Source organism: Buteo buteo, chromosome 10 (genome assembly GCF_964188355.1).
Source record: "Buteo buteo chromosome 10, bButBut1.hap1.1, whole genome shotgun sequence".
In the NCBI taxonomy this organism is placed as follows: domain Eukaryota; kingdom Metazoa; phylum Chordata; class Aves; order Accipitriformes; family Accipitridae; genus Buteo; species Buteo buteo.
In genome coordinates, this window is record NC_134180.1 from 23837703 (window position 1) to 23863157 (window position 25455).

The following is a 25455-nucleotide window of genomic DNA, read 5'->3' on the forward strand; positions in this document are numbered from 1 at the left end:
TTGGAAAGCAGAATATCTTGTGAAATAGGTAAGAACTTCTCTAACATTCATGCTCTTAAAAAATACTTCAGCGTAATTAATATTGCTTGTCTCTTATGAAAAGATACTGAAGAGGGTGAATTATTGCATCTGGGAGGGTACAGCAGGCATAAGAAGAAAGACTGTGTCTATCTGGTACGCGTTCTCCCCTGTGCTGCTATTGCACTGCTGCTTGGGAACCTAAAAGCGACGAGTGCTGTTGTACTGGCTAAGGCTCCCACAAAAATTCTTCAAATGAAACTTTAATGAGGAAAAAAAAAAAAAAAAGATGTTCAAGCAGCCCCATTCTTAACACTTTCAGCTGTGTGCTGCTGTGCACCTCAGCTGTGTGTTGCCAGGCCTCAATTTCTCTAAATCTGCCTGGAACTAGAAAGGCGAGACAGAGAAGTTGCATGTCACTCATGATTATATGAATATAGGCCTTAATGTACAGGAAATACTTCTAAAAGAATGTAAAATATTAACAACAAAATAAAAGGGGGGGAAAGCATCACAAGGAAATCCAACACACGTTACTTGAATCTTCCCCTGTGAGAGGCTGAGGACTCAAACACATACGAATTGTCTGCTCCTCCATGTGACAGCAATCCTTCCATTTCAGATTTGCATGGTCCTGGCTGCCACTTGTCAACTAGGGTATTTTTTTTTTTAAGGTGCATATTCAAATAAAATGTCTTAAATATAATTTCTGGTTTTTGAAGACCATAAAGTGATTTTGGTGCAGTGGACTGCACCTACATAAAGAGGCACTAATAGGTATTTCAGCACATCTTGCTGAAGCTGGAATGAGACAGAGATGATGATAAAAATAACAAAAAAGTTAAGCCTGCTTAACTGTCTAAGACCTATGAAAAGGGATGTCTTTGTTCTGAGGAGAACATCTTGGCTCATTCTGCTCCTTCAGCTTGGTTTGGGGAGGATGTATTTTACAGTCCTCCCATGATACTTGGCAAATTTAAAGCTGTCGCTGTTGATCCTGCTTCTCTTTGTATTAAAAGAATGGCTATGGTGTTTATATTATGGGGCAAAACCTGCTATTTCTACTTATTGTATTTTCATTGTCTCTTTTCTTATGACTGTACTGTTTGCCAGCAGCCGAGGAGCCACTTTGAGGCTTGCTTTGATGCCACGGTTTATTGTGTCGCACAGTTGAGCCTACGGTTTTCCTTTCTAATCAGAGCTGGCATACTGGGTGAAAAAAAAAATAAATAAAGCTTTTCTGTAATTATGGTTATCTCATAGAGTCTGCATTTGTTATAGCTGCTGGGGTGCTGGAAACCAGTGTTTGTAAATACCTATATATATTACGATTTTTTTCAATCTCAGAGATGATGTTTTTGCCTGCTTCTGTTCCTCACCCTGGCCACTCATGCAAGCAGGCTTGTGTACCTGCATGCCGAGTGGCTATTGCCGTGGGAAGATACTGGCCTGCGTGTGTTACCTGGATTACGTGCATGGTACAACCTACACCTTGTTCACTCTCCTCACTCTAAAGGATTAGCAATCAAGAAAAACAAATTAATCTTGTTTTACCAATTCACCCAGGGAAGTAAGTAGCCAAAATAACCAGAACATTGATGCTGGCAGCAGGGACAGAAGGCTGGCTGGGTTAGTGTGCTGCATGATGCCTACCTCCACCTTGCTGCTCTAAGAGGCATATGATTTCACTGTGGGTCCTAGTATGTGTCACAAGGCTCCTGTGCCCACAGAAAGATGCACTTGCTGGCTCCCTTTTTGCCCCGTGCTCCATATGATAATGGCAGGCAGGACTTGAATAATACCCACTCGGATGTAGCTATTCCTTTTCTCCCTGCGTTTCATGGCCATTTGTGGACTGATGAGGAACCGTTCTGTTTCCATTTTACAGATGGAAAAGGAGAGACTTCGAGAGGCTGAGTGATTTGTCCAGGATGATGCAGCAAATCAATGGAAGAAAAAGGGAACAGGCCACTCCACGCAGTTTAGGAGTGCCTTTAATTGCCCCATGGGTTTTGTAGGGAAAGGCATGCAGGTCCCCAAAGAGGCATCTTCCATCACAGGAGTGTTCCTCCATTGTTTCTGTCAGATTATTGCTGTGAACAGCGGAGAAATGCAAAATGTATTATTCATCTCTCCTACTCATAAAATCAATACCTATCAAAATACAAATACAATTTAAATCAAAGGGCACTTGTTGAGTGCCGATCCTACTAATTAGGTATGATTTCCCAACAATTTCTTAAATTATTTATCCAAGGGATGGGTAGCAGGCACTTTATGTACCCCAGAGTGAATGTTATAAACCTCTTGTCATGATACAGCAAATGTGAAATGTAGTGCAATGCAGTGTGATTTGTAACCTTGATGAACTAATGTAATATCAATAGACATCAATCTGTGCAAAAAAAAATCTGTCTCGTGGTAACATCTAACAAGATATGTCAAAAGCCAATAACCTTGTGAAATGGACACATATCAGTGAAGGATGCAGACTGTGCTGCTAGGAATCAATTAAAAATGTAATACCCACTTGCAATGGAAGTTACTAAACCACCACCAACACCAAAAAAGAGGTTTACATCATGCGCGGACATTTGTCATTAGAGCAGCTCCCTCTGGGCTGACAGTTGGCTCTGTAAGCAATTCCACTGTAATATCTGGCCTTTTCTTCTTATGCTGGTGTTGCTTAGTCTAGCCCCATGGTCAACATCTAAACAGTATTTATGCCATATCTAGTTAATTACGCTTTTAAAACATGTAAAGAAAAGAGCCAATGGTTTTGAAGATTTCTGTGTACAAGTTAGGAAGCAGCTCTCCTGTAAAATGAAAGGTTTACAATTGTTGGTCAATAATGTAGATCAATGCTCTTCAATTTTTAATCATAAGGATTTTTCTTATGCAGCTTCTTTGGATCTTAATTTTCAAACGTATACTCCCATCCATACAGCAGATCTTAAGACTCCATCACACCAGCCATGTGTCAACTGAAAATCCATGGTTCCACCATATAAACTTGATACCTACTCACCAAATTGTTCCATATCAGTGATTCAAAAGAATAGTCTGAAATATTATGTATGTTTTCTCCCCAATTTTTAAAATAGGTTTCTTAAAAAGTGAACATTTTATCATTTTACTTTTTCCTTCATCATCTGACAAAAATTTAAGGGCAAGTGTAATTTTGAGGCCCAAACTAAATAGTTGAGCATGGATCTGCTATGACTTCTAGAACAGCAATACATGAGAGGCTGAAGTAAAACCATCAGAGTAATTCAGAGCTTAAACTTCTTACTCAGTACCTTCCTGTCTAGCCTTAATGGTGACCAGGCTTCCAAGAAAGCCATCAGGAGCCTGAGCAAAAAGCTGTAGCGGTCCAAAGTGCTGGTGCATTTCAGCTGCTGCAGGCAGCCTGTGATCTTACTATACCGCTGGCAGTACTTAGGTGCAATTGTGCAACCGGGGATGCAAGGCAGAGCCTTAATTCAGAATTTCATGGCATTTTAAAGTACAAGTCAGAATTTTAATGGTATTTAAACCTTCCTTATTAGTTGCACAATAAGTGTCTTTCAGCTAGTGTTCTGCAAAATCCTTCCTGGTGGTCTGTCAAAGACATGGTTTGAAAGTCAGAGAGCTGGAGGTTGAATGCTGGGTATGTGGAAATGGATCACTGTGCCTGAACTGATGGGAGGAATAAGGGAGTCTGAAGAAGCACTGCGTTAAGATATCGTGGGCTAATAAGGGTAGTAGCACAAAGTATAAAAAAGCATGGCATGAATACCTTCGTTATATGGGATGAATTCACCTTCAATTGCTCACCTTTTCTGCTTGTATTTTTGTTGTTTTTAATTAATAGAGGTCTGGCAGGTATGAAAACAAAGTTCAATCCCAGAATGTTTAAGTCCTAGCTACATCAAGTGAAAATAGACAGTCCTACATTTAATGTTTTGCATTTTCTCATTCTATTTAAATGAGAACAAGCTATCTGGAAGGAGCATCAAACGTTGCAGCTACTCTTTAGTAGTATTTTCATTTTCTTCTTCGGCCTTATTCCTTTCATACATGTTTAAAAAGTCCATGATTGTATATTAGTGGCTGAAAAAGTTACCTAAATTAACAATGTGGACTGATTTTGTTTTAAATGGAGGGTAAGAGCAGATCTTTCAAACAGCTTTGTAATATGTCTTTTGTGAGTTCAAATCACATACAGTAATGGCCACTTAAGTGAGCTCCTACATGCACAACTTCTTATTTGCAATAGTACTAACCAATGCATCTATAAAATGGCACTAGCATTTCGGTGTACTGAAATAGGTTCTTCCTCTCCCCTCCCCTTGAAAATTCAGCCCTATGTTAGTGTTTAGTAGATACCAAACAAAAGCGTATGCTCTTCTCCATGGCAGACATGTTATTCACTGTATAACTGTACCGGATAGATATTTTTATATTTTGCTTGCATCTCCCTTTGAGTGAGGCATGACATTTTTTGTAGTTGTAACTAACACTGTTTTTCAACCATGAATTGTTATTATTATATAACATTATAAATATAATTGAGGTAATAAAAGCAAAGCAAACAGTCTAGATTATATCTCTGGATTGTATTCAGAGGTTAAAAGTGTGTGGTTTTGCTGTACATCACACTGGTTTAGGAAGGATATAGTTTGGAAATGATCACACATGGAAGACACCAGCTAAGGGGCGTATACCTTGTATATGAGCCTAGATGAAATGGCTTACTTAAATAGGGCAATATGCCTTTTTCCACAGATGTCCTTTCTACAGATAAAGGTGTGTACAACCTGCAGATATCTACAGTGGGCAAACTGAAAGTAAACAAATAGATGTGTTCAGCTGACAAATTTCTAATGTAAATGATTTTGCCTTAAACTGGAAGGATCAAAGAAAAGCTTTGCAGAATAGATCCTCTATCGCGGAGATAGGGAGGCAGAGGACTGCAGTAGTACTGCCTGGACTCTGTTGTGGTGCAATCTGTAATGCATCTGTCCTGTGAAGCATGAAAGTAGTATTATATTTATTTTTCAAAGAGAGAGCTAAGACAGGGACAGAAACCACGAGACCTGTCTGCACACGTAAGGGAACTCTGTAAAAGCTGAGGGGTTGAAGCAAGCTGTGTGGAGGCCTTGGCTAACACCCTAAAACCATTAGACCATCCTCACAAAATTTATGTTGCCAAGCCTGTTGCCACTGAAATCTGAAAGCAAACATTAGCAGCCAAGAACATCATGCTAATTAATTGCCTCAGGAGGACACAATTTCCAAGATCTAATGAAAGATGGAATCCAGCTCCCATATGTCCCATTTGATAGCCCAAGAAAACATGCCCACATTTTTCACAGAAACAGTGACAAATGTCCAACTACTTGTCTCTCAGCTGAATAAAACTAATCACCAGGCCTAGAGATGGAAACTGCTGCTCATCAGCACCCAGCCTGAAAAGCCAGCCCAGGATCTGTCGCTGAGAAACCATTTTGATTCACCATGTTGAAGGCAGCTTCGGAAGGTGACAACTGAGCACCAGCACACCTCTCTGTGCTGCCGTGTCAGCCAACAGAACAGCAGTACCCCATACCTTGCGTGCAGCTACCCTGTCACTTTGCGGGTTCATTTAAAAAAAAGAAATAATAATAGAAATAAAAAAAGCATGTCATGTTCTTGACAAAATACTGGAAAGAAGACAGAGGCATCAATGTCAATGCACTCAACAGTACATGCCAGTGCTGCCTTGCTGTGCTATAGGCTTGTTCTTGCTTGAACCTGAAATTCCTGTAGATGGGATGTTCATGCCAGAAGGACAGTGGTGTGTAGCCCCAGGGCAACAGTGAGGGACAGAGAGCCTTGGCGCTCACCTGGAGAGACGCCTGTCTGTGGGAGTACAGCCCTGTGTTCAACAGGGATGTCCTGTCTCAGTGTGGCTCTAAGGCATGTGGAATTGTTCAGCTGGCCTAAAGACATAATGTTTCTTTTTAATATTTATTATTTGAAGGATGTGTCTGTTGCCACGCTGGTTCTCTTGCATACGTGAGGAAACCTTGTACTGTGGAAAGACTGGCGTGCTGCTGTGCAGGTGCTGTGGCTGTACCCACAACCTGCCATGTTCAGGGAGAGGCAGGTGTCGTCTCCACACACGGGAAGATGGTCCTGCTGTGCTGGTGCAAGGTGTTTGATGCAATTCCCAGGTTGGCTTGAATAAAGTTGACTAATGGGGCGGTTGCTGTGTGCACTGGCTTGTTGTACCAGACCTGACCCTGCAGTGTGAACATCTTTCACACATTGCAGCCATGGCCCCAGCCCAGCTTGCTTGCTCAGTGGATGGTAGGGAACACATTGGTGGCCACTGAGCAGCCTGAGAGGCTCAGTGCAAACGGGGAAGCAACAGGGTTGTGGAGCAGGACTGTGGCAGACCTTAGTGTATAATCCAGGTCTTGTGAGCTTCCCCTTATCCATCCAAACATCATTAGTATTTGCTAAATCGTCAGGTTTTGGAAACATTTTTGTCTTTTATATATGATATATGTGAAACTGCTAATCTAAAAAGAGTATCTCGACACCTTGTTTAGTGAAAATGGGCACAAGGAAAGCAGGTACAAATTGCACAGCAAATTTTTACCTTAAATATTGAAGACAATATATTTTATTCTGTCTACCCTGAGATTAAAGAGCAAAAGAAATGGGAAGGTCAAAGTAAGTAATTGTAACACACCAACTATTGTGTATTTCCTCAAGATCTCTCAGGTTTGTACAGAATAATGACATTTCTGAACTTCAATAACTTCCATGCAGAAAAGCACATCATTTTGACAGGCCTCAGTAAATCATTTAAAACCATAAGGGCTGCCATTATGCAGGCTGTGGGCTAAAGTTAGACACAGGATATTTTTCTGCAGTTGGGCTTCAATTTCACTCTAGATTTTAGGTGACATAAAGCTCAAAAGGAGCTCCTAGTACTACTCTCCCAGAGATGAGATCAACACTTATGAGTACATGTTTTGATGACACAGCTCAGAAAATTGAAGTGATTATTATTATGGAAGGACCAAGGTGATAAGTACCATGTTACATATGAACAACTGTCAGTCAGACAAGCCAAGCAAGGTCATAATCCATTATATTAATGTCATAAATGTTATCATAAACTGACATCAGGATGGTAAACTGGGATTCTTGCCTTTTTTTTTTTTAAGTGCTGCTGTTCTTAAATGTCACTGTGTCCTAGAAAGACAAGTTTAGTATTAATTTTTCTCTCAAAATAAAGGACTTAAAAATTTTTAGCATAACAGAAGTAGGTTTTTGAACATCCACGTAATTTTTTTTTATTTTATTTTAAAGTAACTGGCTGAAGTGTCACAGCAGAATCCAAGACACCATGAACAGATAAGGGAGGAGAAACCAGCAACACAATAATTCCTGACTGTTTAGATACTGTCCCCAGTTGCTTTTTTGAACTGTAGCTGTCACACCTGCGTCACGTGGGCATCTCCAGGCCTCTTGCCCAAATGCTGGGGGCTGCTCCAGCTGATGATGGGGGCAGCAGGATGGCAGAGGTGGGAGCTCCTGCCCTGGCTGCTGACCACGCCAAGCCAGGACTGCGCCCTTTTGCAAATCACTCCCTTGACGTTCATTTTTTTTCTATATCAAATATGAACCAGTGTGACACTCAGGAATTTATGACAGTGGAATGAGAGAGCGTAAATCATATTTTATGTCTTTTGTGTTGCTGAGCATTTTCACACCCACAGAGAGCAGGCAGCTCAATGGATGTCAGCAGTGCACGGCTCCTCTGAATTCACCCCGGGCTCCCTGAGGAGTATCACCGGGGATGGAGAAAGCAGCATGCTTTCTAATGAGACTTTCCTCTTGCCAGCACCAAGGGGTACTGCATCCATTGCCAACCAGTTAAGATCCAGGAGTAAACTGTTGTCACCTTGTGTAAATTTGTTCCCAACACAGGCTGCCAAGCAAGGGTAGGGAAGGTGACCTCTGAGCCCAAACCAAAGCCTCATGTCCACACTCACTAACTTCACAAATTCTACAAAGGAATGGTATCACCCTGAAGTGTGGGTGCATTGGAGGTGTAACAACTACCCAGTTAGCACTGGACAACTTGGTTTCCAGTGTTTCAGGGAATGGTATGGTAAACTCCAGAAATGCAAGAGGAATTTAAGGTGAGTTTTCACGTCCCACGCAGTCCAAACAGAAAAGCAAGGTAAGTACTTCTGGAAAGTGCCATGCTGTATTTACCGACACATCAGATCAGAGCTGTGGTTTTTATGTCAGACTTAAAATTCAGCATTTCCAGCAGACTCATGCTGATGTATGGGTGTGATATCATTGACGCAAGCAGGAGACAGCCACCAGTGAGTCACCGTGCCACTTCCTCCAGAAGCCAGCTGTCTACGGTAGGCATCCCATTGCACTGCTGATCTAGTCCAGCTTGTAAAAATCACCCATCTAGTCTAGTTTGTCCAATCTACAAATAAGCTGTGCTTGTACTGTGCAGGTAAATGTTCAAAGTGAAACCAATATGGGCTAACTTGAATTGTATAAGATAACTGCAAATCATTACTTCAAGTGAGAGCATAATGCCTGGAACCACAGGCAGGAAAATACATTTGCAGAGTATCAAATTATCTTGGGATAATAGTGTAATGCTTTTTGCTGCCGTACTGTGTGTTCTGATAGCTGAGCAAATAATACTACAGCTGGAAAAGCCTCAGAATTTCAGAGAAGAGATTTCATAAGCAGAGTGCTTCCACAGAAGAGACTGGGTTTTCTGTATTATTTTGGGGGAATATTACCCCCCCCAAGATATTTTTTATGATTCAGAACTACATAGAGTAACATCCTATGATAAACAGAACCTTTAGACAATTTGTCTATTTTATAACATAACCTGCAAAGTGCTTCCTTGTTCATATGAGGTTACTTCTCTCTGTGATTGCAACAATATTCTTTTGATCAAATGTGTTTTCAGAACTGGCAAAAACAGATCAAGTAGCTAAGCAACTATAGCAGTTTGCATGCACAAATGCTGTTTGAATGTAAATTTTTTCAAGCACACTTTTAGAGAAAACGGAGCACCCTTTGAAATTTTGGAACTAAAGCTATATACCATAGTGCTGTTTATGATGTCTGTAGAAGTGTATGACACCCAAAGCACTTTTAGGATGCTCCAAGATATATCAAAGAGCATTAAATTCAGCACAGCTGGGAATGTCCCCAGGTTCACTTATGAATACATATTTCTTATATCCTGTATGTTAACTACAGTTAACATAGCCTTGGTCATTGAGAATAATCCACAGAGTAAGCCTATTAGGTGAGATTTAGCATCTACATTTTTCTGCTCACATCTGCTTGCCTGACATATGTAAATCTGCCTGGATGTCACAGTTTACATCCTATTTTCATTGGAGGATAATGAAACTTGATAGGTGTTTTCATTACCTTCTCTGTCTCTCTAAGAAATGTTTCTGCTTGTCAGTTCCTCCTTACCAGCACTCTTTGGTGTGATCCTTAGTCAGGTCCTTTATCAGAGGGGAGTACATGCAAGGCTTGCAGGCAACCATACAATTTGTTATTGTTTGTGCAAAATGGGTGCAGAAAGTGTTACTTCAAAGACAGTAAGAAAATAAAAGTGATGTAGTAATTTCCTAACCTGAATTTTCTGTACTTCTCTCTCTCACAAAGCTCTGGCATATCACAATTTTAGCAGCAATCAGTCAGTAACAGCTTTCCGAAGACTTATGTTTCCTTTTAATTCTTACAAAACTAAACTGTAGGCTCTTCAGTAATTTTAGAACATCTTAGTCCGAGAGGTAAATTAGAATTAGGGAAAATTAGACCATTTTTAATGAGATGGTTATTAAGCTAAATAATGATGATTATTGGTTCTGCTTAATAAAACTGTCAGCCAATGCAAAATATATATTAAGTGAAATTACATTACATTATATTTCTATCAACTCAAATTCGGTGCATTGCTTTTCCACAAACCATGGGCATAACGAAATGTTAGACAGTGCTTCCTTTTCCAAATAGGATGAAACGTGGAGCTTTCAAAAACAGTCCTTTAAAGCCCTGATTTAAAGCCCATTAAATCTAATGTGGTGAAGATTCATGCTGACTTCTGTGCCATGTAGATCAGGACTTCACTAAAACGAGCGGTGTTCTCTCCTATTGTCTGTGTTAAATATCTAGATAATACTAGTGTGGTGAATATATTACAGTATTATTAGCCTGCTAAAGAAAAAACTTGTAGGCATACATTCCCAGCCCTCTTGCCTCTCCGAGCTCATTGCTTGCCGGTTCACCTGCTCTTCTGTTCTGATTTACCTGGCAAATTAGGAGATGGACTTCACAGGCTGAACTACACTTTTTATTTCCAAGGTGAAAACAATGAGGAAAATTATCTATTAGCTAAAAATGAGATCCTGCTTTACAAAACTTGACATTGGAGCCCCAAATGCTTTGAGGTGAGGCAACTCCCAAGAAGCCTGTTGGCTGTCCAGATACACAACTGGCTGTGAAATCTGAATGCTCAGCACTTTTTTGTTTAAAAGCAGGACATAATATCAGACCTTGCCTTCAGCAAGGAATGCTGCACTGAGGAATGATAGCCATCCCTCTTGGGAGAGTGACTCCCTGCCTCTGCACTGGGAGCCTATATGGCAGTAAACTGCCAAAGGGGGGGGAAGAAAGGAAGGGGGAAGCTGAGAGCACGTTCCTGCTACCACACCTTCTCTGTGCCGGACTTTGTCTAAAAGGAGATGTTTTTGTGGAATATTTTGATACAAACTAAGCCACATTTGTCTTACAGAAAAGGTGTTTACCGCAACTACAGTAGCAGTATATTTTATAGGTTCTGGAAGAGATTAAACAAGCAGTAACAACTGCATGACCAGGTATGCACATTTGCCAATTGACCTGGTGAACTGGGGTGTAGAGGCAAGAGAGTCTTTCTGTGGTGCACATTGAAACCTGGAGAAACACAGATTTTCCTATATAATTTTATTTCTTTGTGAGTGCTATTGCTCTTACAAACAGCAATGTATTATCTTAAATGAGGATGATAACACGGTTAATAAGTCACAGCACATGTGGTTATAAGGCTTTTATCATGCTTTGAAACATCTACTAAACAACAAGATTTCTCCTTTTATTAAGCCCATTTTGTAGAGTTCCATAAACAAGGTTCAACAGTCACAATTTCATTAGCATTATATTGTTGCCATGGTAATGTGGTACCAATTCAATTGATGGGCTTTTCATCCTGGGCTTATTTTAGAATTGCTTTTCCTGTCAAAGATACATCTATATGGAAACAGCAAACAGACCTTATCATCTGAATATTAGCACAAAATTTCATCATATGCTAATTTGGGTAGGAACATATCACGTTATTGGCTTCAGACCCAGAAATCATCAGAGACACGATAGAAGTTACTAAACACCATGCATGGAAAAGTCGCACTCCAAAATTAGGAAAATTACTTGCACTGTTTGCTGCAGTATCTGAATTTGTTATTGCAAAAGCACTTGGCTCTGCTGTGATCATTCTCTATAATGCTGTTGGGAGGGCACAGTGCTGCAGGTGGTAATATCAAAGGAAAAAAAAGCAGTAACAAATGCTAAAAAATAAAATGTGAGCTGAAGGGATGTTGGTCCTTCTCCTGTTTGCACGTTCTACAGCATGTTTTGGGGAAATTGCTGCCAAATGCAATGCCTTGGTTTCCCGGTCTGTAAAATGGGGATAACGACCCCTCTCCCCCTGTGCAGAGCACCTGGCATATACCCAATAACTAGGGATAGCTGGTACTGCTAAACATTGTTATTAAGTAAAGTAGCAATGTTTCTAACAGCTCCAGGAAAATACACTGCGCAGATCTACAATTTGAGAAATGTCACTGGGAGAATCTGGACTCACCCAGGGAAATGCAGAAGAGTTGGCAGACCGAGGAGGCAGCAGAACATATGCACTTATGGAGGGAAGATACTCACATCATTACAAAGTCGTGACAGTTTGTAGTTTTTTAAGAATAAAGAATATTGTAGGCTACAGGAGAAGTATCTGCCACAATCTGAGCAAGGAGAGCAACAATACAATACAAGGCAACAGCAGGGTGGCTTGTTTATTGTATGTTGAAATACTTTCTTGTATATTTTCACTGTTTTTTGATGATTATTTCCTATTTAGATAGGAAATATCTTTTTCCATCCTGACACATAATGTTTAGTCTATCATTTCTTAGCTTAATCATGTTGCGTCCTTTGCAGCAGCAAGGGTAAATTACAGACAGGATAGTATTCAGTATAATCAAAGATGTGTTCCATTTTACATGATAAGTTTTGTCTGATTTACAAAGGCAGTATCTTCTCCAGCTGAGTAGGGGAAGAGAGACCTTCACTTGCAGATAAACACCTCAGAGGAGAAGAGAGGCTTCTCCTCCATTAGGATCCTATTGTTCATACAAAAAAAATAACCATTGTTACTACTATTATCCATTTATTTACTTTTACCATGATATAGCCACAGGACCCAGCTGAGACTGGGACCTACTTGTGCTAAGCACAGCAAAACCGTACAGAGAGCCATGGTCTCTTCTTCAGGAAATTTATAAGCTTAAGAGCCATGAGAAAGACCAGAGGGGAAAGAAAAATAGAGAGAGAGGGAGAGACAGCTTACGTAACTGACAGAAGGTCAGAGAAGAAGTCAGTGGCAGAAGAAAAGCAGATCTCCTGCCCTGGTTCCCTCCGTCAGAATACCTGCCCGGCTGGAGGAAGGAGATCTTTGGAGATAGCCTTCCCCAAATTCTGAGGATTCAGACTCTAACTCATACACGGAGCCATGCTTTACCCCCTAATTTCAATGGCTGCATCTATGTTGCTGAGCAGGGGCAGCCTGAGGCAAAGCTTGAAGTAAGCTGTGCAGCCCACCTGTATTACCTATTAAAAACACCTTCAGGCTGGCTCCAGGGCAACTCTGTTAATCCTCCCAGGCACAAAGGGTCAGGAATACCCTGAGCTTGTTCAAGGGCACCAGGGTCGGGGTACCTGCCAGAGGAATATTAATGGGTTTCAACACCACAACCAAAGCAATAGGGATCAGGCTTTCTTCCTCTGTGGTAGGGACTTCCAAATCCAAGCCTGAACAGATGGAGGGAGGGGGGGAAGACAGGAGATTTTGGTCACAAGAGCAAAAAAATCAGTTTGCACCAGAATTTGCAGGCTTTGATCAGGAAGAAATATGATGTCTTGGATGAGGAAAGCATTGGCTTGTAGTTTTTCTTGCCCCCCCCCCCCCCTTAAAAATCCATATAATGTAAAACCATTAAACTCTGGGGGAGGAAGCATTCATCTTCTGATCAGTAAATACTTCCCTTTGCTGTGTGGTGCCTGCTGACTTTACTGCTGTTGCAAACTTTTAAAATGCTTCCAGGAAATCTCATTAGATTTTAACTTTAATTTTTTTTATTAAGGAATCTGAAGAGAGTTTATAATAATCCCAATTTAACTTTTTAATAAAAACTGCATATAATATGCTAGCATGGATTTGATCTCATAGACATATCTGATAAAAATTCTGATCTGTAGTGAAATTTGTTAGCCAGGGGTCTGTTGTCATCATATAAATGAATACAAAAGCTGGCAGCTTTAAAATGGCAATATTACAGTAAGCCTATTTTTTTTCATAATGGTTTTGCACCGTGCATTCAGTGTTGGTGAAGATTAAGATTTAGCATGCAGAAGTAATATCCATTATGATGGGATTGTCCACAGTGAATTGAGTAGGACATTTGCTTAATTAAAAGTATTTATCTTAGATGATTTAAGAAGTATGTCCTACTACTGAACTGATGATGTAAATTAGTTTCCTATAATCAGTTCGCTACTGGTGACTCTCATACTAAACAGAAGAAGAAAAAGTAAGAGAAGAGTGAGAGGAAAGTAATAGATCCCCCTGTCTGAGAATTTAAAGGGACTTTAGAAATAATGATTAAATAACACTATGTCACAAGCAGGAAATACACATGCTCACACCCATAATGCAGACAGCTAACCAGAGCCCTGGAAGGGTGCATTTCTAGCAGAAAGTTAGGAAATAAAAACATGAACAAAACCCAGATTCCCACTCCTACCCACCAGACCTGTGCTTCCCCTAATGAGGCCTCAGAGGCACTGACATTTGGGGAGCTGACCTTGAGGATTAGGGGTGGGACAGGTCTCTGCCACAGTGGGCAGACAGAGCCTGGGGCGGGATGAAGCCCCGTGATGAGGTGTGGGGAGTCTCGTGGGGCCTTGGTGGTGGCTTTCCCCAGCTGTGGGCAGGGTGCTGGGGGAGCAGAGCTGCTGTGGCTGGGGAATTTGGGCAGAGAGTGCAGAGCAAAGGCCAAGCAAAGACCAGAGCTACAGGGAGGGCAGGAACTGGTCTGACCTGTTCCCCTGGGGGGTTTTAGACATCTGTTTATAAAAACATGCCTTTAAGGGAAAGCCTAACTAGTGGAGTGTTTCAACCTGTCTCAATGTTACAGCCGTCCAGCTTAAGTCTCCTGAACTAGCTCGTCTTCCTTCCTCGCAATGCCAAATGACCCATGGAAAGCTGTAGATCTTCAGTCTGTGGGGACAATCTAACATCAGCAACTTCTGGGGTTGCTGCTACAAGGTAGGGCTACATCTAACTCCTTCAAACCATCCCATCAGCTCAGGTGTCCTGCTCACGTGAAAAGCTCATGACTCCCACTGCAGAGACCTACTTGTCAGCTTCTTGGAAAACCCTCCTGCCTGCATGGCAGCCCCCTGGAGACAACTGGACCTTCCACCAGCCAGACATACAAATCACCCGCTAACTAGTTTTGGCTGAGGTTGTTGGATGAAATCTTCATAGATAGAGCCAAGAGGACAGGCAAGAAATATTTCTCTTCTTCATGCCACAACTTGTTTTCTCATTATTTCTTCTTGTCTCCTTTTTACACTCCAGGCATTTTTTTCTTTCCACATAAGCTAATAGGAAGAAATACTGTGCCCTACTCCAGTAATTTAATTTAAGTAATTTGTTTTAATTCTTATTACGAGCATTCAAATAGCAAGTGACATTTATTGATATTTGTTACACCTCTGAAGCACTAGAAAAAATTATCTGGCCCATTCTTTGCTAATGCTGGCTTAGATGATGTTTCAGGAACAGGAGCCACCCCGCAAAGGGCTGGGCATGTGCAGAGGACAGGAGCTGTCAGTGAAGCACATGGCCACGAATCTGGTTTTGATCTGTCCGTGTGATTTTCCAGGTGAGCCTCGGACCCTGCCTACGCTCTGTGCTCCCAGACGTTGGCCCCACGACGGCAAACGGAGTGACGTCTGAGTCCCGCTTCCCCCGGCCGCGGCACTGGGTGTTTGCTGCTCCCGGAGCTGCCCGCATGCTGCGGGACACCCAGCTGCCCGACACCTGACCCAGCTCGGCCGCTGGTGGGGACGCTGCTGGGGCCAGCTTCTCCCTGCTTGTTGCTGCCTGCCTGCCTTATTCTTCTGAGTTATGCCCCAGCCCACACCCATCCCGTTGTGCCACTGCCTCCGGGCTGTGTTGAGTTTTCAATTATCACAATATACAATGCAGATGATATGTAAAACAGCTCACGTGACTCGAGCAGGCTGAGCTCAGTAGAAATACAGTTAAATAAAAAGTACTGCTATAATACCAGGAGGCTGATTGGAACCACAAGATACCGGTGTCATATCCTACAGCTTTTATGTTGGTAGATGTAGATTTTAGCCATTAGAGCCTAGCTATCCAACAGACAACAACCAGAGGAAATGGATCTGGGTATCTTCAGTTGTGAATAACTGATACACTTTTGCCAATAAATGGAAGACCTGGTAAACTGCCAGAAGAAAAAAATCTTTTCAGATACCTACAAATATAATCAGGCATGTAGTATGTGGTAGCATCTAACTATGTGTAACTTAAAGAAACTCCCTGATTGCTCACAATACGTTTAAAATGGTACATCAAGAGAGCTCTGACCTCAGAGAACCAATGTGTGGTTACATTGTCAATTCCAAATTCAGACAAGGAAATAAATAGCAAGTGTAGGTCTCATGTATCTGTACAAGCAATAACAAACCCCCAGGTCAGGTATCATGATATCTAGGTGGGGGTAAAATGCTATGATGAAAGAGGGAGAAATAAGCAAAAAATACAATAATGTAAAATGTGCCTGTTACTAACTTCTGGAAAAGCTCAACAGCTAGAACTTTAGAATGTGGTATGGAGGCAAATGTAAAGACAGCAACACAATAAGTGTGTTTTTCTCCAGAGAAAAATGAAATAGGCATACAGAGCAAATTATAATATTTAGTACTTTCAGGGCAAATTCTAGTTGAGGATCATGAAGTAATTTGAAAATATTAATAAATCAGCCTCACAGCTAGCTTTCAGGTAGATAATAATGATAATTATTACTATAAATAAATATTATTATTATCATCATTCTTGCTCCAAAGAAATGAAAATTGAGGCATAGAGTATTTTTCCAAAGTCTGTGTTTTACTACTGTAACCATTCTTCTCTAGTACTATTATATATCAAAGTTTATCTTTTTCCAAATACTATTCAGCTTATGAGCTCTAAAACCCAACCAGCTGAGCTTCCTTACGAAACAGTTCCTGTGAACATCTCCATTTGCATTTGAATTCTCAAGCAGCGACAATCCTGCTTAAAAAAATATAAATAATAAAGGAATCATGAAAATCAGTACAAAATCTGTCAAGGCCCCATCTGTGACTGGGTATCAGAATATCGCTAAGAAGCTCTGAGGAACAAAGTTCATTCCAAGTCTAACACATAGTGCTTTTTGCTCTATGAAATTAATTCAAGCAGGGTGAAATGAGGGCACATACCATGAAAATCTCTGTTCCTCCACTGAGGAGTGAAGGAAAGCAGCATCTCTGCTGTGTGTGTGGTCTTGGTTTTGGTACATGTAGCTGTGCTTAAATCCTAAAGGTTTTACGCTGCAAAATACTCAGTGTGCTCACGTCTCCTTTTCATGGCCATGTATACCTGCTGCTTCTCTCAGGAGTGTCAGGGAATGAGTGATCCCTGGTCCTGACAAGATGAGGACTTAGATTATGTATGCTTGTTGCAAAAAGCAAGCTTTCATAGCTAGCTACCTGAAGTAGTATGGAAACAAAATGATAGACTCCACCCTGGCCTTGAAAATACCCCTACAAACATGTTTATTTCCTTCTGAATGGGAATTTATAAAGGGTAGGGGCACTTATTTGTAGCCTATTTATGTATCTCCTCTTCAGGATCTGAATTCCTAAAAGTCTTGGCCATGGCTTTTTGCTCTTACACATGCAATATTTGAAATTAACTATGGAAATAGGAGAACCACAGCATTAACACCATTCTAATGCACTGTATTATTTTTCTTTTCCTTTTTTTAACCATTAGAGTATGCAAATGTTCAGTTAACTGGTCCTCATGTTTCCTCTTTATTGAATTGCTTTCACTATGGCAAATAAATATTCATAAAGAAATGTGGACAATAAATCATTTCAAATAGTTCAAAGCCATTTTCTTTCTAGACTGCATATATATTCAGCTGTGACTCGCCTTTAATATTTCATTCAAAAGAGAGACTTGTAGAAGGACAATAGAGATAATGTGTCAAGCAGTAATTAAAACAGGGGGTAATGATTAAAACCATTTTGATCTAAACTGTGCTCTGTCAAATTCATAATCTCCTGTGTTTGTTAAGATGACTTTCTACTTGCTTTATACAGAAACTCAAAATAAACTTCTGTTTGAAGACACTGCACAGAACAAAAGATTTCAACCCTGAGCTTGTGGAGTCCAGAGCCCTTCCCAGCTCGAGTTTAGGTATATCTTCTGTACCATCCTAGCAAGAGAAACTCAGGCAGGCACTGTCCCTCCTGCTGATATTGTGACTTCTCTGGGAAGTAGATCCAGGTGCAGGGCAGAAGACAACCAAGGGCCACCCCAATGTGTACAGGCACATGTAAGCTGTCTCACCATTTAGATTTAAGCTAAGAGCTCTATAAGAAATGAAAGTTAAAGATCTGGTTAGCTTACACATTTCGGGATCTTGGTTTAAATCCAAGTAACAATGATGTTCCTTGTCTCTTTACATGTGTTTTGGCTACTAATACACATATTTGGCCCAAACTCACTATCTTTCCTGATTTGTTGCTGACTTTAGTCCCAGATTCAACAGAGCACTTACATACAGACTTAAATAAATTGATTTAGGAAAGCATTCCTCTTTGCGTTTAATCTTGGGCAGACATTCAACTTTGAAATCAATGGGACTTATGAACAGCCCTGACCTTGGGGTCTAAACGGTTGCTGAATCAGTGCATTGACAGAAACATACTGGAAAAGATAATATCCATGTCTAATCAGAAATATAGTCTCTACTTTCATGGGAAATTACCCATAGATAACACTTTATTCTGCTCAAGAAATCCATTTTATAGCATTTATTAGAAAGCCTTAATTCACATTTTCTGTTTATGCCAAAGATGCCAGATGAACAGTGTCATTCCTTGATGGTGTATCTGCAATATTCTCTAAATGAAAAAACAAAATACAGGAAAAGTGCTGGCACACAGGGCCACTCCTAATTATTTGCTAAAACTTTCTCAATTGCCCACCACATGGCAATCCTTTGGAGGATGGGTGGACGGAAGGCGAGGCAGAGTGCTTCTGAAATCCCATGGACGTGAAGACAATTGCACATGAAATACCATGTTATGCAGTATCTAAAAATGAAACTCCCCCCTAAGAATAACATTTATAAGGGCTGTCTGCCCAGTCTACATATGGAATTTTGAGTGATCACATGTTTTTATGACACAATTTGAGCAGCAAGAGTAAAAAAAGTTGATATTTCTGGTATCATGGTGTACAGGTTATACAAGTGCAACTACGGCCAAATCTATGAGATTATCAAGTAGTTGGTAAAATAATTCATGCTGTGTTGCATGAAATAAAAGTCTTGCCATTCTTAAAAATGTTTCACACTTTAGTCTTATTTATTATATTACAAACATGGCAAACAGGGACTCTTAGATGTTGTTTATAGGGCTGAAAAACAGACATAGAAGGGGAAGTAAATTATGAAGGGTCACATCATGTCATCTAATTCAATGCATGATGAATATGAGGATCATAAGAAGACGCAGGAAGAGTCAATGGGTGCTACCTCTATATAACCATAGAGGGATACAGCGATCCACATTATTCCACTGGGTTCTGGGGGTAGAGTTTGGGAATAAAACATAAAGAACAGTGTTCGCCTGGCTCATGGTGGTGGAAACTCCCACAGTTACCTGTACCTATCCTAATGCTGCCTACATTTGCTTTAAGGGTGATGAGTCAGGAATATGCAGCTGCTGTATTGTACGCTCATTGCATGCAAGATCTGTATTGCCTGCAAACCTCTGAACCAAGGTCCCTTAGATCAAAGGGCAGGCTGTAAGGGGAAAGCACACAGGGCTGTGTAATTCTCAAATTACAACAGAAAAGCGGAAGCTCCTTTTTTCTGTCATATCATCTACTCTACTCCAGGAGAGGGTGAGGTTAGAGCAAATCTGCATTCTGAAACACTTGCTGCTTCTGATAGGCATTTCCATATATGGTCATGAATCGGAGCTAAATTTACTTAATTTAAGATCACCTGCTCTCAATGAAATCAATTAGCGCTTAGCAGGAGCAAAAAGCTTATAGAGCTCAAGGTGAGCAGGAACAGGTCCTTGTTGGATCAAAGGCTTTTTCCAACACAAAGTTACTAGAAGGAATAATGGATCTATGCTATGATGTTAGAATCTCCTTAATAATTTCTTTAGTTTCTGCTGAAATCTTACTGATTTAGAAAACTTAATTACACCGGTGAGTTTTGTAACTGATTTAAAGAGTCTGGGATCTCACTTTTTTCAACTTTCCTGATACCTTTGATAAGAGAGGAGTAATGATTTTTCTATGGTGCATGTAACATAGAGGTCATAGAAAAAAAATGTTTCCCCTCTCACTTCACTAGTATTTACAGGGTTGTATTTTTTGCAAAACTAGAAAGAATCACCTACTCTGTTTTGTACCAACCAGTATCCTTGTATGCCTATGCCTATTTGTCACAGTTATTCTTCTTTTTTAACTTATGAAGATTATTATTTGTATCTGAAAGTCCATGTGATAAGTCTGTCTTTTGGCTTTATTTTCTGGTTCTGCCTGCCAATATTGGGCCAAATTCTTAATTAGCATTGATTTGCACTGATTTTTGCCAGAGACAGGCCAACTTTCAACTGCTGGACACTTAACTTTACATCCTAATCACTTTAGCTTTTTTGATTATCCTTCTCTTACTAAAGAAAAGACTAGTTCACTCTTTCCTGAACGTGTAATAATAAGAAACATGCTAAGGCATTATGATCACAAGGAACAAAGCCCTACAGATGCTCAAATTCTTATGTTTTTAACAACAGTTTAGCACGTATTGTTGTAGTTCCCTATGGAGCAAAAAAAGTTCATCATATGTTACACTATGTTAACTTTACACCCTGATACAGCACTCGAGATAATGTGAGGTGAAATGCAACATAGAGTAATTTGATATGGAAGAAATACTTCTTAGTGGTCATCCCCAGAGGTAGGGAAAGAAAAAAATATTTCCCCCTACTAGGGTATTTCCTTTTTTCAATATTTACCTTGAAACTGTGAAACCATCTAAGATAAACTGGGTGGAAAGGACTGCTATGCATCCTGCATTGCTGTTTGATTAATTTCATTACATCCAAAGCATCTTTATCAGAAGGATGTTTGGTTATGAGTTTGGTTGGTTTTTTTTGGGGGGAGGGGGTGGGTGGATGGGTTTTTTTGTCTTTTCCAGTGCTCTGACTTTTCTCTAGGCAGGAAGATAATTCCAACTCATAACAGATGTAGACCATCCCCTAAGACTCAGGATCAATCAGACAGAAGGTGACTGTTCTCCTTAACATCTTAAGATTTACTTTGGTTTAAAAGTCTGTTTTGTGTCCTGCAGACCCATTATTTACTAAAATAAATCCTACAAAAGCAGCCATAGTATGCTTGAAAATTAACAAAACTGGATTGAGTTTATACTCAAATGTAAACTGTTCATCACAGAGGAATAAGAAAAAAAAAAAGGCTCCTGCTGCTGTGACAGTTAAAAGCAAAAGCTCTACATGGTAAAAAGGGCAAGTGAGAAGACAGGATGAAGAACAGGCGGTAGAATGGAGGCAGGGAGAGGGGATAACAAAACAACGGGAAAGGTGTATTAAAGGAAGAAGCTTAGACCAAAGCAGCACGTGCAGCCTCAGGGGTATGCTTGTGGCACTCCAAAAAAGGCCTGACTAACTTTCAGAGGTAGTAAAAACAGAATGAAAAGAGGAAGGGGAGATGTGACAGCCTCTAGCAAAGAGTTAGAAGAGAGTTGGGAAGAAAAACATAAGGCACACTCTGGTTATTTTTATACTCTCCTACACTTCTTTCTTTGCAAAACTTCCTATGTCTCTGTTAGTGTGGAGGTAGGAAGAGCATAAGTAGATGTAATGGCTTAATGTTGCTGATGTGTCCTGTGACTAAATAGTTTGACTTAGAATATCAGTGTTCTGAACACGAAGTACAGTCCATTTATAAAACCTTAAAAGGGGAAAAAACCCACAAACCCTACTGTGGAGTGTATATTGATAATAGAAGTGATATCTGTATTGTAGAAACTTCAGATGGTCAATTACTCAAGTGGGAATCAAGGTGCCACAATATTAAAACTTGGCCCAAGTAGACTCATATTTTGTGTACTTCAGTCTTTGTATTTGGTATCACTGTCATCTTTTATGGCAGAAATGCAAATCCTTGAAGTTTAGATATGATGAACTTCAGATAAACATTGTGATGAAACTACATATGCTGTTCTGTAAAATCAAAACAAGGAAACAAATTGAATCGATTCTGTCTTCAGTGAAGTTATCAGTAATAGAAATGGGTCCAGAGTCTGTTTATGACTTTGTCTGCAGCAGGTTTAAAGGTCTCTTTTGAGGGACTATGTGATGAGTTTAGCTTCTGCTGTGTGTACAGCTTCATCTGTCCCATGAGTAGGTTTCTGTCAGCACATTGGACTTGCTGTGCACAGGCTTTCTGAGAAAGTGTTGCAAGGAGCATGCGTTGCTATTGTTTGTATTGAAATTGTTGGCTAAAATTGTATTTTGGGTTTTAAACCTCCATTTACTGTAGTTGATCTGAAGGTTAGAGATGGTCCCTTCCTTCTAAGTGGTGGTTTCAGTGGTTACTTAACAGGAACCGTTTGTGATATAGCAATGGCTGTTCTTGATTATGTTCTGAACTCCCTTCATACAGCACACCCTTCTAAGCACTCCTTGAAATTGGTGGCATCCGACCGCTTGCGTAGTCAAGGGCTATCTAGAGTCATCCAGAAAGATGGCTTGTCATCTTAATGCAAATGGGCATCTTGGTGAACTCATGCCATATGCAACAGCTTTCTCATCTGAGGAGAAACTATTTGCCCCCTTGGTTGGGATGGCTAAATATCTCTTTATTGGAAGATACAGAGCTTTGCTGCAGCTAATTATGGATGACTGGGCAAAATTAACCCCTCAAAGTGCCATCAATAAATGCCTTGATTATGAACATGCACTATGTTTTGCAAACAGCAGATATCACAGATAATGACCTTCAGTAAACAGAAGACCAAATAATGATGTTGGAAGACTTATAGAAACTTTTGACATACAGAAATGAAATACTTTCTAGACTAGATGTGTTTAAATTGAAGAATGCAGAGCACATGCTGTAGTCCTGAAAGAAGAAGTTATAGAAGAAGCTTTAATCCTCATTTCCCCAATGTTAAGCTTGTGTATAAATGTTTTCTTTTGCCTCCTTTTCTGCTGCTACAAATGAGGCAAGGCACAGCTGATGGGCACTATGTCAGTAGGAAATCTGGGCCATGGGGAAATCGCACCCATATTTTGAGGCTTGCTGTGTCAGGGTAGAATAGCAACTATTACCTTAGTTAGCAGCCTTTCTGGGCTGCTGTGGAGTAGTACAACTGAGCCCTAACATAGTTGAGAATCTGGCCCTAAATGTTCCCTTGAAATAACAGGCACATGAATGGTCTGATTTACCTTTTAAGTTGGCGATAGTTAATTGAGAAAGACTTTAATCAATACTTTATGTAATTTAAACCTGATGTAACCAAGTAGCCTGTCTCTGAGAAACTTTGCAACAGAGGTCTGCAATCTTCCCAGGACTCCATGGTATTTTGATGAATAACATTTCTAGCAGGCTAATTTTCTAGCTAATTATCATCAAACACCTAGACAGACTTTCTGCAATATTAGATATGCTTTGGGGGAAAAAAAAAAGTAAAATCCCTTTAACCATGGGCAGAAGGGAATTACAAATTCATTGGTATAAACACTTTCAAATCTTGAACTAGTGGTTCATTACAGTTATCTTGGCGGTAAAATATAACTTCTTGTAGTTGGTAGATAGCAAAAATAATGTAACTGATTCTGAAATTAAAAATCACAATCTGCAGATAGAGCCCTAAATTGTATATTAAAAAATAAATTAAGTTGTAGAAATTTTAAATGGCAAACTATGTTTTCCTCCAACCAAATATGTTTGAGCCAAAGGGATTCTATGCATTTTTGATTTTGCTGAGTGTTTTATTTCAACCTTAAAGGGGGAAAAAAAAAAGAAACCCTACAATACAGCTTACCAAAATTCACAGGTCTATATAGAACTTACAGCAGTTGTTATCCCAAGTGTATTACTCCTATTCCAAAACACTTTGAGGTTACACTTAGTCATAAATATTTCTAGTCTGCTAGTCCCCTCTTAATTTTGTTCTGTGGAAGTAGTATGAGATAGAGGTACAGACTTAGGAAAAAAAGTGTTACTGGAAGAAGTAAAGCCAGCTATGTCTCTCTGCCACACTCTGCATCCTTTCAAATTCGTCCTGCTGATACCAAGGCTTGTCCCTTGCAAGATCACAACCTATATGTGTAGTGCATAGTACTTGCTCAGTGTCAACTTACTCAAGCAGTGCAAAATCAGATCCAAGGAAAATTGTGTTACCATGGCTTTAGTGGGGTGGGGAAAGCTCATCATCTTTAAATGGCTGGTATGTACTTGCAAAGCATATAACCCAGAACGAGAGCTGACAGTTTAAGTATATGATGGGAGAATAACAAACAAGCCTAACAAACAGATGGGCTAGCCAGTCTGTTACAACGTGGTTCAACTGGAGGTCTTGCTGTGTGTGTGTGTGGGGAGCTCCTTAGTCAATCTTAATTGTCATAGATCCATTGGCTTTGGTATTTACAATAGCTTTATTTATATGATGATGATTAATTTCTTCTGTGATTGAGGAAAAAAATTAAAAACAAAAAGGCCTTTTAAACCCTATGATATTCTGTTCCTTTCAGGCTTATAGCAAATATATCCAGTGACAGTGATATAGGTTCTCTCTGCAATAAGTGTGAAATTACAAGTATGCATATATATATGATCTCATTGTCAGTATTTGACAAGCTTAAAAAAAATGTTTTGGCTATAGAAGCTATTGATGTAGGTGTTATGAGGCATGTGGGAGGGATCCTTCAAGTTTTTGGAATGTTTGAAGCTGGAATTTGCTGTGTGGGCTAAAAGGACTCTATCTGTGCCCCTCTCTCCCTTCATGAGTCCCAGCCATGTGGAGATCACACTTTTCCAGCCAGTTGTTGTGGCTGTAGTACACCACCTAACTGCAGGCATTCTGCAGGAAGGTGGAATGCAGTTTAGCCAAAAGTTGCCATAGCAATAGATTACTATGCAGTTAGAGTAAAATCTTGGACATGTAGGTGCTGCAATTAAAAAAGTGACAACTGGTACAAATTTGGGAAGGAGCTCTACTGGACATAATCTTAAAAACAAATGAACAAAAAAGACCCAACAAACCAAACCAAATAACCTAAACCAAACAAAACCACCAGCAAGAAAACACAAAACCTTTTACTTTGCTTTTTTGTGTAAAAAGTGGACAGCTCCACAAACACCATGACTTTTTTTTTTTAAGATCTAACCTTGCATGAGGTAAATAGCACCCAGCATAATACAGTACATTTTTGTTAGGCATACATTTCAGTATTCCATGAAAGTTGTTGTTTTCCTGTGTGAGACTTAAATATAATATGGCAAGAATACCTCAAACATGTAAAACAATAGATGACCAAAGAAGTGAAGACATTGTGTATGCAAGATGTTTGTCTAGAAAAGCTGTCATAAGGTCAACTGGTATTACAGGGCTAATGGTAGCTACAGAAGAAGAGAAAGGTGGAAGAAACAGTTTTGGAGGAAATAAAAATAAAAGCAAGAATTAAATT